Genomic DNA, 11,196 nt, shown 5'->3' with positions numbered 1-11,196 from the left:
CACCAAACTTAACTAATTTACCTATAAGATACTAACAAATATGAGAGGAGACAATAATGTGCCTTTGTAGTTGGTGTTGCATAAAGAGTCGCAAGAAATGGACGGATTAAGATTCTGTTGTATCATAAGGAGATTTTGAGGAAAATGAAAAAAATTAAAGTTGCCTTCAATTTTGAGGTCTTTTATCGATGGAAGTAGGAAGAAGTTGACAATATGGTAGTTAGACATTTAACTCCGATTATTGGATGAAATTACGAGAATATTTTTGTAAAAATAAAAAAATGAAATCATTTGTAACAATAAATAATGTTGAAATTGAAGTTGGAAAATAGTGAAACTTTCCAAAAATAATTTGAAATTGAAGTTGAAATTCTCATGGCCAAACATCTCAATTTTCACTGAAGTAAAATAATTTTTCAGAAAAAAGTAAAAATTTTTTAGACCAAACGAGTTCTAAAAATTTTCAAAAACACACCAAGCATATAACTCGACTCCAACTTTAACTCTAATTCCAACTCAAACTAAAAAAAAAAATAGTTTTCATAGGCAAAAGCCTACTCAATACATGGTATGCTGGTGATTTTACCTTTCTTCAGTCTAATAGGTGAAACCCAAACTTAGCCCTTTAGGGGTCGTTTGGTTTGAGGTGTTAAAGCAAATAATCCCGGGATAAAATAATAATTTCGGGATAAAATTTTCTATTGCATGTTTGGTTGGCAATATTCAGGATAGCTTCTCCCGAGACTAATAAATAGTCCTGAGATAAGTTATCCACTCAATTGATGGGATTTCTTGGGATAAATGTATGAAAGAACAAAAATACCCTCAAACTCTATTATTTTCGTTTCTTTCTCTCTCTCTCTCACACACACACAAACACACACACACATATATATATTCATAAATAATAAATTATGTTTAATTAACGTATAATATATTCATAAATAAATTATATATATAATAATTAACGTAAACTGGTAAACTGTATAATAATTATGTTTTGAACGTATAATATATATTATGAACAGTATAATATATTATGAACATAAATATATATTATGAATAATGTATAATATATTCATAAATATATATAAATTATATATTCATAAATTATGTTGAATTAACGTATAATATATTCATTAGTTATGAATATAATATATTACGTAATATATAATGTAATTATGTAATATATAACTTAATATATAACGTATAATATTATGAATATATTATGAATATATATACGTTAATTATGTTTAATTATATATATTATGTTAATATATTTAATTATAATATATTATGTTTAATTATGTATAATTTAATTATATATAACATAATATATAACGTAATATATTCTCACACACATATAAATTATGTTTAATTAACGTATAATATATTCATAAATAAATAAATTTTGAACAGTTTACCATTCAAATGGTTGTAAAATATATAAATTATGTTTATTTATATATTTTAATTTCTCTAAAACATAATAAAAAATTTTAAGAATGAATATTTAAATCTTAAAAAGAAATATATATATATAAAGTTAAATAAGATGGAGGGTATTTTAGTAATCAATTAATTTATTCCTAAAAATTATATCATACATGTTATTTTGAATACAATAAATCAAACACTCAATAAAAAATAATCCTAATATAACTTATCCCATCATAACTTATCACGTTATAACTAATTCCGATATAAGTTGTTTTCAAACCAAACAATACCTTAATGAAATTGGGTTCTGGTGGTTTTAGATTAGAAGTTTAAACTTACTAGGGTTCCCCAATTAAGTCCCATTTTCCAGATTTCATCAAGCCTGCTCTGAGTTGCGTCTGCTACCGCCTCCACCGCCGCTGCTCGTCTGGTGAGTTTCTTATTGGTTACTTATTTCTTTTTCGTTTTCAAAAGAAACAGCTGAAGATTAGAATAAGAAAAATCTGCCGGAAAGAAGTCAACTAAATACACTATAATTGAATCAAGACTAGTTCGAATAATCAAGCATTCTTCTCTAAGGTTAGTTTATCAGTATGTCTCTCGAAGAAGTTGCTTGCACTTACGCATGCTTGATCCTCCACGATGGCGAAGAAAATTTCTGTTGATAAGGAGCTCCTTTCACTACGATTTTTGCTTCTTTTTATAATTTTGATGAGACTTTGTCATGATCTCATGATCTAAGTAATTCAATAAAGGAGACTAAATAAATGTAGATGTAGAGGGTCAAAGTCGAGTAGAGGAAGGGAAGCCAAATTCATTTCTTTTGAATTGAGCGGCTGAGATTAAAACCAATTTAATGAGCAGTAAGTCATCCAGGTGGTTAACACTGTTATAATCAACCTGACATGAGAGAGAGAGGGCGTGTTCAAAGTGGTTATCAGCTCAATAATGGAGTGATGATGAGCTTCCTATCCATTTCCAATTTCAGTACTAGAAAGTATTAGTTTCCAATTTCGTTCAATTCAGTTAGTATGAAAACCTAGAAAATTATCCCAAAATATATTGTGTTGATTAATTTCTGTTCATTTTTGCGATTAAGCAAGTTAGAGCTTGACAATTGGTATCATAGCTTTCGATTCCACAACTTGGGCGTTCATAATGGCTGAGGGCACTCGTATGAACCTTTTGGATGAGAAACTTGCTCATCACGTTGAGCTGATAGCTGATTTGTCGAATAATTGGCAGGATGTACACAATACCTAAACTGGGATCCAAGGTACACTTGAACTGATTTTGGATCGGCTACTACATTAGAAAAGGCTCCAGATAGAACTCTTGTTAAGCAATAGCCTGGTGGTGGATTATTACCCACCCAACGTCGGACTACAGGCAACACATGCTTCAAGCTATTCCTCCACCTAAATAGGAACTACCAATTTTCGAGGGTCATGACCATAAGGTGTGGCTTTGTAAGTATGAGAGGTATTTCAACCTCTACCGAGCCTTTCCTGGATGGTATAGCGGTGATCTGGTATCATCGGTATTAAGTGTTGGAGTGATTGGTTGGGTTGAGTTCAATGAGGAACTTTGCAACAGATTTGTGGTTGAATTACTTGAAGATGCAGAGGAGGAATTCAACAAGTTAACCCAAACTGGTATAGTGGATGAGTGTCTAGGGAGGTTTGAAGAATTGAAAGCTCAAATGTTCTTAAGGAATCCTACACTAACTGAAGCTCACTTTCTATCCTGTTTTATGGGGGCTTCTCAAGGGTGCTATTAAGAATGCTCGAATGCATGAGAAAGCCATTGAGGTTGTGCAAAAGAGACAGAAGCCCATTCTGAAACCCCAGCTCATCGACTCTGGGAGTACCTATAGTTTCATGGATGCTCACACTGTCAAATGGGCGCCAAGTGAGTTATGCTCCCCTTTGAGAGTAACAGTTGTAGATGGCAACTATGTACTATGACATCTTGTTCAGGATTCCAATGAAAAATGCAGGGTAGTGCATTTCAAGGAGATCTATTGATAATTCCAATCGGTGGTTATGATCTAGTCTTGGGTAATGATTGGATGAAAAAGCATAACCCTACTAAGTTTGATCATAAGAGGAATTGTGTCACTATTGGAAGGAAGAGTAATAAGCTGGTCTAGAAAGGCATATCTGAAGAGGCCAACCTTAGCATGATCAATAGTGGTGTCATGTGCAAGTTGCTTAAGAAGGGAAATGTTCTGTTTGCGCATCTGTTCTTGATGCACATGGCAACAACTCAGGATCAGGAGCCTGAGGTGATATGACAAGTGTTAGACCAATTTACTGATGTATTGTCTGAGCCTAAATCCTTATCTCGGGTCAGATCAATTTGAAGCATGGTAAACCCAGTAAACTTTCGGCCTTATAGATACAATTATTTCCAAAAGGATGCTTGAAAGACAGGCTAAGGAGATGTTGAATAATGAAATAATCAGGCCTAGTCAGTCCTCTTTCTCTTTCGCAGCATTGCTGTTCAAAAAGATGGAAGAATTCTGGAGATTCTGTGTTGATTATAGAGGATTAAATGATATCACTATTACAGATCGGTACCATTTCTATTGTGGATGATTTAATATGTGAATTGCATGGGCCTGTCATGTTTTCTAAGGTTGATTTGAGAGTTGAGCACAATCAAATTAGGATGAGGACTGAGGATGTATACAAGATTACATTTAGGACTCACTTAGGGCAATACAAGTTTAGAGTGATGCTCCTTGGCTTGAGAAATGCCCCTGCAACATTTCAAGCTTTGATGAATCAAGGTTTTCAACCTTACATTAGGAGATTTGTCTTGGTATTTTTGGATGATATTCTTATTTACTGTCTTTAAGTTTAAGAACAGGTGCTACATCTATAAACTGTTTAAGACATTGAGGGAGCATTCTCTATTTGCAAAAAGATCTAAATTCTTATTTGGCCGGTCCCAAACAGAGTACGTAGGACACATTATCACCAGAGAAGGAGTGGCTATAGATCCAAGTAGGATTAAAGCCATAGTGGAGTGCCCTATTGATTTACTCAAGGAAGAGGCTTTCCAGTGGAGTACAAAGTCGGAATCAACTTTTAATGCTTTCAAGATTGCTGTCCTCAACTCGTGTGTTAGTTTCACCTAATCATACTGGAGAGTTTATTGTTGAAATTGATACAAGTCATGGGGGCATTGGTGTTGTTCTCATGTAAAGAGACAGACCTATTACTTATTTTGGTAAAGTTTTAGTACCAAAACATAGGGGTAAGTCTATCTATGAAAAAAAGTATATGAGTCTCTTGAATGTAATAGGTAAATGGAGACACTATCCAATTCAAGCATTTTGTGGTCAGAACAACCACTACAAACTAAAATATCCTTTGGAGCAAAGAGCTTCCTCAGAAATTCAACAAAAAGGATTGGCAAAGCTATTTAGGTTAGATTATGAGGTGCAGTATAAAAAGGGTGTTAAAAGTAGGGTTATTGATGCCCTTTCCCGACAGAAAGAAGTTATAGATGACATAGTGTGGCAATAGAACGGTCAGTTAAATGACATATTAGCACCACTATTCCTTTGAGGATGCAAGAAGTGATCAATAGTTATGAGGGTGATAACCATGCTTTGGAATTGATGGATCATACTATCGTGGGGCAACAAAGGTCTAGTTTATGGAATTTTTCTAGTGACATTTAAAGAGGAGAGGAAAAGTATATGTAGGTGATCATGGTGATCTTAGGCTTGAACTTATCAACAAATTTCATGATTTCCCTTTGGGAGTGCACTCTGGTCAGTTGGGAACTTTAAAGATGTTATCTTAGGTGTTTTACTAGCCTAACATGAAGGACACTGTGATACAGTTTGTGGTTTCCTATGGTGTCGGTCATAGGAACAAAGATGAGAATGTTCCCTACCCTGGGCTTTTACGATCACTACCAATTCCTAATTAATCATGGAGTCATATTAGTATGGACGTCATAGAAAGATTACCAAAGTCTGGAAACAAAGAAGTTATACAAGTGGTGGTAGATAGGATGACCAACTATGCCCACTTCATTGCACTTTCACAGCCCTATTATGCCGTCACTATAGTTGATGTGTTTTGGCAAAGAATACACTGCTTATATGGAGTTCCAGAGTCTTGTTACTGACAGGGACAAAACTTTCTCTAGTAACTTTTGGCAAGCCTTATTCAAGTTGTTGGGCACACCACTAAGCTATAGAACTGCATATCACCCTCAAAGTGATGGCCAAACAAAGATGGTGAATAGATTCTTAGAAAATTACTTGAGGTGTATGACTGCAAACAGACCTATCCAATGGGGTCACTAGTTACCTGCAGCTGAATGCTGGTACAACACCAATTTTCACACTAGTCTACAGTGCACACCTTTTAAAGCCTTGTATGGATACTTTCCGCCTCAGATGTCTAGCCCCTACTAGAAAACATGGCTCCTGCAGCTGAAGATTCAGTAATGAGAAGGCTATAATAGATGTAGCTACTGAAGGATAGTCTCAGTAAGGCACAAGAAAGAATAAAGTTTTATGCAGACAAGAAGAGATCAGAAAGAGAGTTTAAGGTGAATGTCTTGGTCTACCTCAAATTGTAGCCTTACAGACAAACTTTTGTTGCCTTGAGGAAACTATTGAAATGGAGCTCTAAGTACTATGAACCCTATATAGAGTGATTGCTAGGTAGTGTTGCTTACAAGCTGGAACGTCTCCTTAATTCGAAGATTCATCCGGTATTCCATATCTCACTTCTCAAGGAGGAGGGAGATAGGGTTGTAGCTCAGGTTGTTTTGCCTACCACAGGATAGGATGGTCAATATCAGGTCAAGCCAGTGCCATTCTTCAGAGGCAATAGGTTAAGAGAAATAATGTTGCAGTTGTGAAAGTGTTGGTACAGTGGTCTAATCTTCCCCAGATGCAACTTCAAAAGATTACTATTTCATTAAAGCTAAGTTTCCAGGGTTTGATTGTTGATCCTCGAGGTCAAGGATAATTTCAAGGGAGTTAGAATGTCATGATCTAAGTAATTCAATAAAGAAGAATAAATAAATGTAGCTATAGAGGGTCGAATTCCGTCCGACCATGTTGTATGGAGCAGAGTGCTGGCCAGTCAAGAACTCCCATATCCAAAAATTGAAGGTGATGAAAATGAGGATGTTGCGTTGGATGTGTGGGCTTACTAGAGGGGACAAAGTTAGGAATGAGGTTATTCGGGAGAAGGTGGGAGTGACTTCGGTGGAGGACAAGATGCGGGAAGGAAGGCTGAGATGGTTTGGGCATGTGATGAGGAGGGGCACGGATGCCCCAGTTCGTAGATGTGAGAGGCTAACGTTGGATAGCTTCAGGAGGAGTAGAGGTAGCCAGAAGAAATACTGGAGGGAGGTGATTAGACATGACATGGAGCAGACATAACGCTATATTGAAAGGTGTGGAGGTCGCGGATAAGGGTAGAAGGCTAGCGTGTGTGTGGGTTGTAGCTAGCAGCCAGGAGAGACCTGGTATAGCCGGGTTAGTAATCCTAAGACTGTGTACATAGGTGTCTTTGGTTTGTGAGTGTATGTTACTACTAGGTGGGTGTCTTATTCCTTATTTCTTAGTTCCTATTTTCTTATTTCGTGTTGCCCTTATTTCTCGTATTTCGTATTGCTTTGATTTCTATTTTATCATTTCTTACTCCTTATTTTTGTTATATCATCCAGCCCCTTGTTTAGTATTCTTTATCTTGAGCTGGGGGTCTATAAAAAATAACCTCTCTACTTCTTTGGAGGTAGCGTTATAGACTGAGTACATCTTACCCTCCCCAAACCGTGGGAGTACACCGGGGTTGTTGTTGTTGTTGAAGAGGGTCGAAGTCGAGTAGAGGAAGGGAAGCCAATTCATTTCTTTTAAATTGAGCGACTGAGATTAAGACCAATTTAATGAGCAGCAAGTGTGAGGATTCTGCTACATCATCCAGGTGGTTAACACTGTTATAATCAACCTGATAGGATAGAGAGAGAGCGAGGGCATGTTCAAAGTGGTTATCAGCTCAACAACGGAGTGGTGATGCGCTCTATCAGCTCAACAGTGGAGTGATGATGAGCCCCCTATCCATTTCCAATTTCAGTACTAGATTGTATTAGTTTCCAATTTCGTTCAATTCAGTTTGTATGAAAATTGAGAAAATTGTCCCAAAATATATCGTGTTGATTAATTTCTATTCATTTTCGTGATTAAACAAGCTAGAGTTTGATAGACTTGGTAATAGTGCCTTTGTTAAAGGACACTCTTGATCTGCTTGTCAGAGTTATATATAAACTTGACATTTTGTGGTTTATCGACATCAGTTGCGTTACTTTATTTATTGCCGTCTCCGATCAATGTCTCTTTATGCTTTGGGTGATTTTTTTATTTTTCTTCTGCTACATTTTTAATGTTTTCACGAGGACAGTCGAACTAGTTGTGTGTTGCTTGCCTCAACCAACATGATCATCCCAATCCAGTATCTCCCTTAAAAAAATAATCAAGCAAATAATGTAATCCATTGATGTGCCTTTTCTTTGGTGAAAGGGAAATGAATAGGCACCTGTGTTCCCTGTCCACCATGGATTCTAAAGTTTATGATGCTGTAATTTTTTGTCTCGAATATATCATGAAATATCTTCTAAGGGACATGTGGAATTGATTATTGGAGTTTTTCTTTTGCCCGATCCTGGAAATATAAGCAACTTCAGACGAAGGGAAAAATATGTAGGCCTGTGGTCTTTGTCCAATAGAGATTCCAAAACTTTGATTTATCCTTTTGTTCTTACAGGAATATATCTCAAATTGAATCCTTGAGAGTAATTAGTCTTCGAATTGATAACTGAATTGTATGGACACGCAACGCTGTATTTAACATTTGTAGTTCTACATCTTTAGCTTATGTTTCCTATCATCTTTCTTGTAATTGTTAGCTGAACTATCTTGAATTTCCTAGGTGCAGGTGAAGAACAAGATGCAAACTGAAAGTGCTTTGTCTGTTATTGGCCCAAGGCCGATGGAGTTGTCTATGGTGCTTCCTAGCGGTACCCAAGGACTTGGAACAAACGGAAAACCACGGACATCAAGCTTGGAGTCACCAATTATGTTGCTTTCTGGACATCAAAGTGCAGTATATGCTATGAAGTTCAATCCAGCAGGTACAATCATTGCATCTGGTTCACATGACAAAGAAATCTTACTTTGGAATGTACATGGTGATTGCAAGAATTTTATGGTCTTGAAAGAGCACAAAAATGCAGTTCTTGATGTTCAATGAACTACTGATGGATCAACAATAGTATCAGCTAGCCCTGTTAAGACTGTTAGGGCGTGGGACACTGAATAAGGGAAACAAATAAAAAAAATGGTTGAACATTCCTCATTTGTGAATTCATGCTGCCCCGCTCGGAGGGGCCTTCCTCTTATTGTCAGTGGATCTGATGATGGCACTGCTAAACTTTGGGATATGTGCCAAAGAGGAGCCATACAAACATTTCCAGAAAGATTTCAAATTACTGCCGTCAGTTTCTCTGATGCCTCCTATAAGATCTGCACAGGTGGCATTGATAATGATGTAAAATTATGAGATTTACGAAGATGTGAAGTAACTATGACCCTTCAGGGCCATCAGGATACTATAACTGCTATGCAGCTGAGTCCTGATGGGTCTTATCTTCTTACTAATGCCATGGACTGCACATTGCGCATATGAGACATGCGCCCTTATGCCCCCCAAAATCGATGTGTTAAGATCTTGGAAGGCCACCAACACAATTTTGAAAAAAACTTGCTGAAATGCAGTTGGTCGCCTGATGGAAGTAAGGTAACAGCTGGGGGTTCTGATCGCATGGTTTATGTCTGGGATACCACATCTAGGCACATCCTGTATAAGCTTCCTGGACACACTGGTTCTGTTAATGAATGTGTTTTTCATCCTAATGAACCAATTATTGAATCTTGCAGTAGTGATAAACAGATCTATCTTGGTGAGATTTGATTAACCTTCTCTTACCTTCAGCTAAATATTCAGTACGAGGTAGCTACCAGCAGATTTGGGAACTAGGTGAGGATTCATGAAGTTGTAGTCAAAAGTTTATAATCGTGTATTGCCTATGGGCGAACATTTAAACTGAGATATTGTGTTTGCTTTCATTTGGAGTAGTTGATGGGAGTAGATGTTCTTGGTGATCACTGTAAAATGTTGGATTTGCACCGGTAATGCTTTGAGCATCCTTGTTTAAAGCCAATATAAAAAAAAAAAAATTTAATGTAGTTGCATTTTGATTTCATGTGTACATGGCTTTATGATGAGTTTGAAAGAATCAAACTGTGAAGTTGAGGTTCATGGCTTGAATAGGGAGGAAAAATAGCATAAATATACACATTACCATATTTACGCAATTTTCATCCTTACAAAGTAATTATAAAAAATTCAACTAATTATGTATCTTCGTTGGATGTATGAGGGACCTAAAATCGAAAAAAATGTATCTAAAGCTAATTACGTATCTTTATAAGGAAAAATTGTATCTTCGTTAGATGTATCGGGAGCTAATTATATATTTCGAAAGATATAAAATTGAGATTTTCAATAATTATTTAAAATGTCGGGATTTTTTGCAACTAAGCTCCAACTTGTGGAGATTTATGTTGTTTGCCAAGGAAAACTTGCATAATTCCCTACATGTTTACCCATAATTATACCCTATTTCAATGTTTAACATAATTTCATAAATTATCAAATTTTTGTTTTCCCGATACATCTATTAACAAGAGATACACCTTATATAATACATTCATTAAAACAACTATCGCGCTAAATAAGGAATTAATGCGCGTTAAACAATGAAATCTGTTCAACTAATGGTAAAATTTGAAATTCAAAAAAAGATTAGGATTCTTCAAGCAACAATGAACGGTCATATCTCCGACGAATTGCGTTGTTGAAGCAATCACAACAAATTTAAAATATCCAAGAACTGCCGCGAGCTTTAACCCGTTAAATCCTTATTTGCTGACCACTCTTTCGATTGAATTTCCTACCCAAAAATCAAAATTCTCTTCTTCTTTGGAAAACATATAACCGTCACCACCACCATCACTCTACTCAACCAATCGGTGAAACACTACCTTCTATACATCCACATCGATACATATCGATATAATCTGATACATAAATTTGATGTATTTATATCGATACATATCAATACAAACCGATACATAAAGCTGGTGTATCAGAGTATAAATTCAATAAAACAAACACATATTGATACATAAATCTGATCTATCAGTAGTTCAATTTAGTATTTCGATACATAATTTTGGAATATTTTTCACCAGATACATCATTCTGTATCTCTTTTAGAGGGTCCCGTGAGGTATCTTCATGTCCTTCACCATCCCATCATTAATAGTGGATACCTCATGAAACTTGTAAAAAAAAAATGATTTAGGGTGAAAAAGATTGAATCTTGGACCGAAAAGATCGAATCTCTTCAAGATTGATTCAATCTTGAGAAGGAAAGTAGGAAGACAATGAAATCATTGAGATCTTGAAGTAGACTCTCAACATCCTTCTTAACCCTAAGAATCAGTTCTGTGTTATCTCACAGTAGCCGCACCAAGTTCTCCACCAGAAATTTTACTGTTACGTTCATTATTCTTTCTCCCCCAGGATTAGTTAATTGATACTAAGCTGACAGAGGGTGATGGTGGAAATAGAGCAGGAATGAGATCAGAGGTGG

General features: G+C 36.0%; 1 pseudogene; it reads left to right on the top strand.

Moving 5' to 3' along the window:
* The first annotated feature begins 1,740 nt into the window (after nucleotides 1-1,740).
* Nucleotides 1,741-9,599, top strand: LOC107863719 (annotated as a pseudogene).
* The last annotated feature ends 1,597 nt before the right edge of the window (nucleotides 9,600-11,196 follow it).

Source organism: Capsicum annuum, chromosome 3 (genome assembly GCF_002878395.1).
Source record: "Capsicum annuum cultivar UCD-10X-F1 chromosome 3, UCD10Xv1.1, whole genome shotgun sequence".
Lineage (NCBI taxonomy): Eukaryota > Viridiplantae > Streptophyta > Magnoliopsida > Solanales > Solanaceae > Capsicum > Capsicum annuum.
Note: the sequence above shows the minus strand (reverse complement) of the source record. Positions and strands in the feature narration are given on the sequence as shown.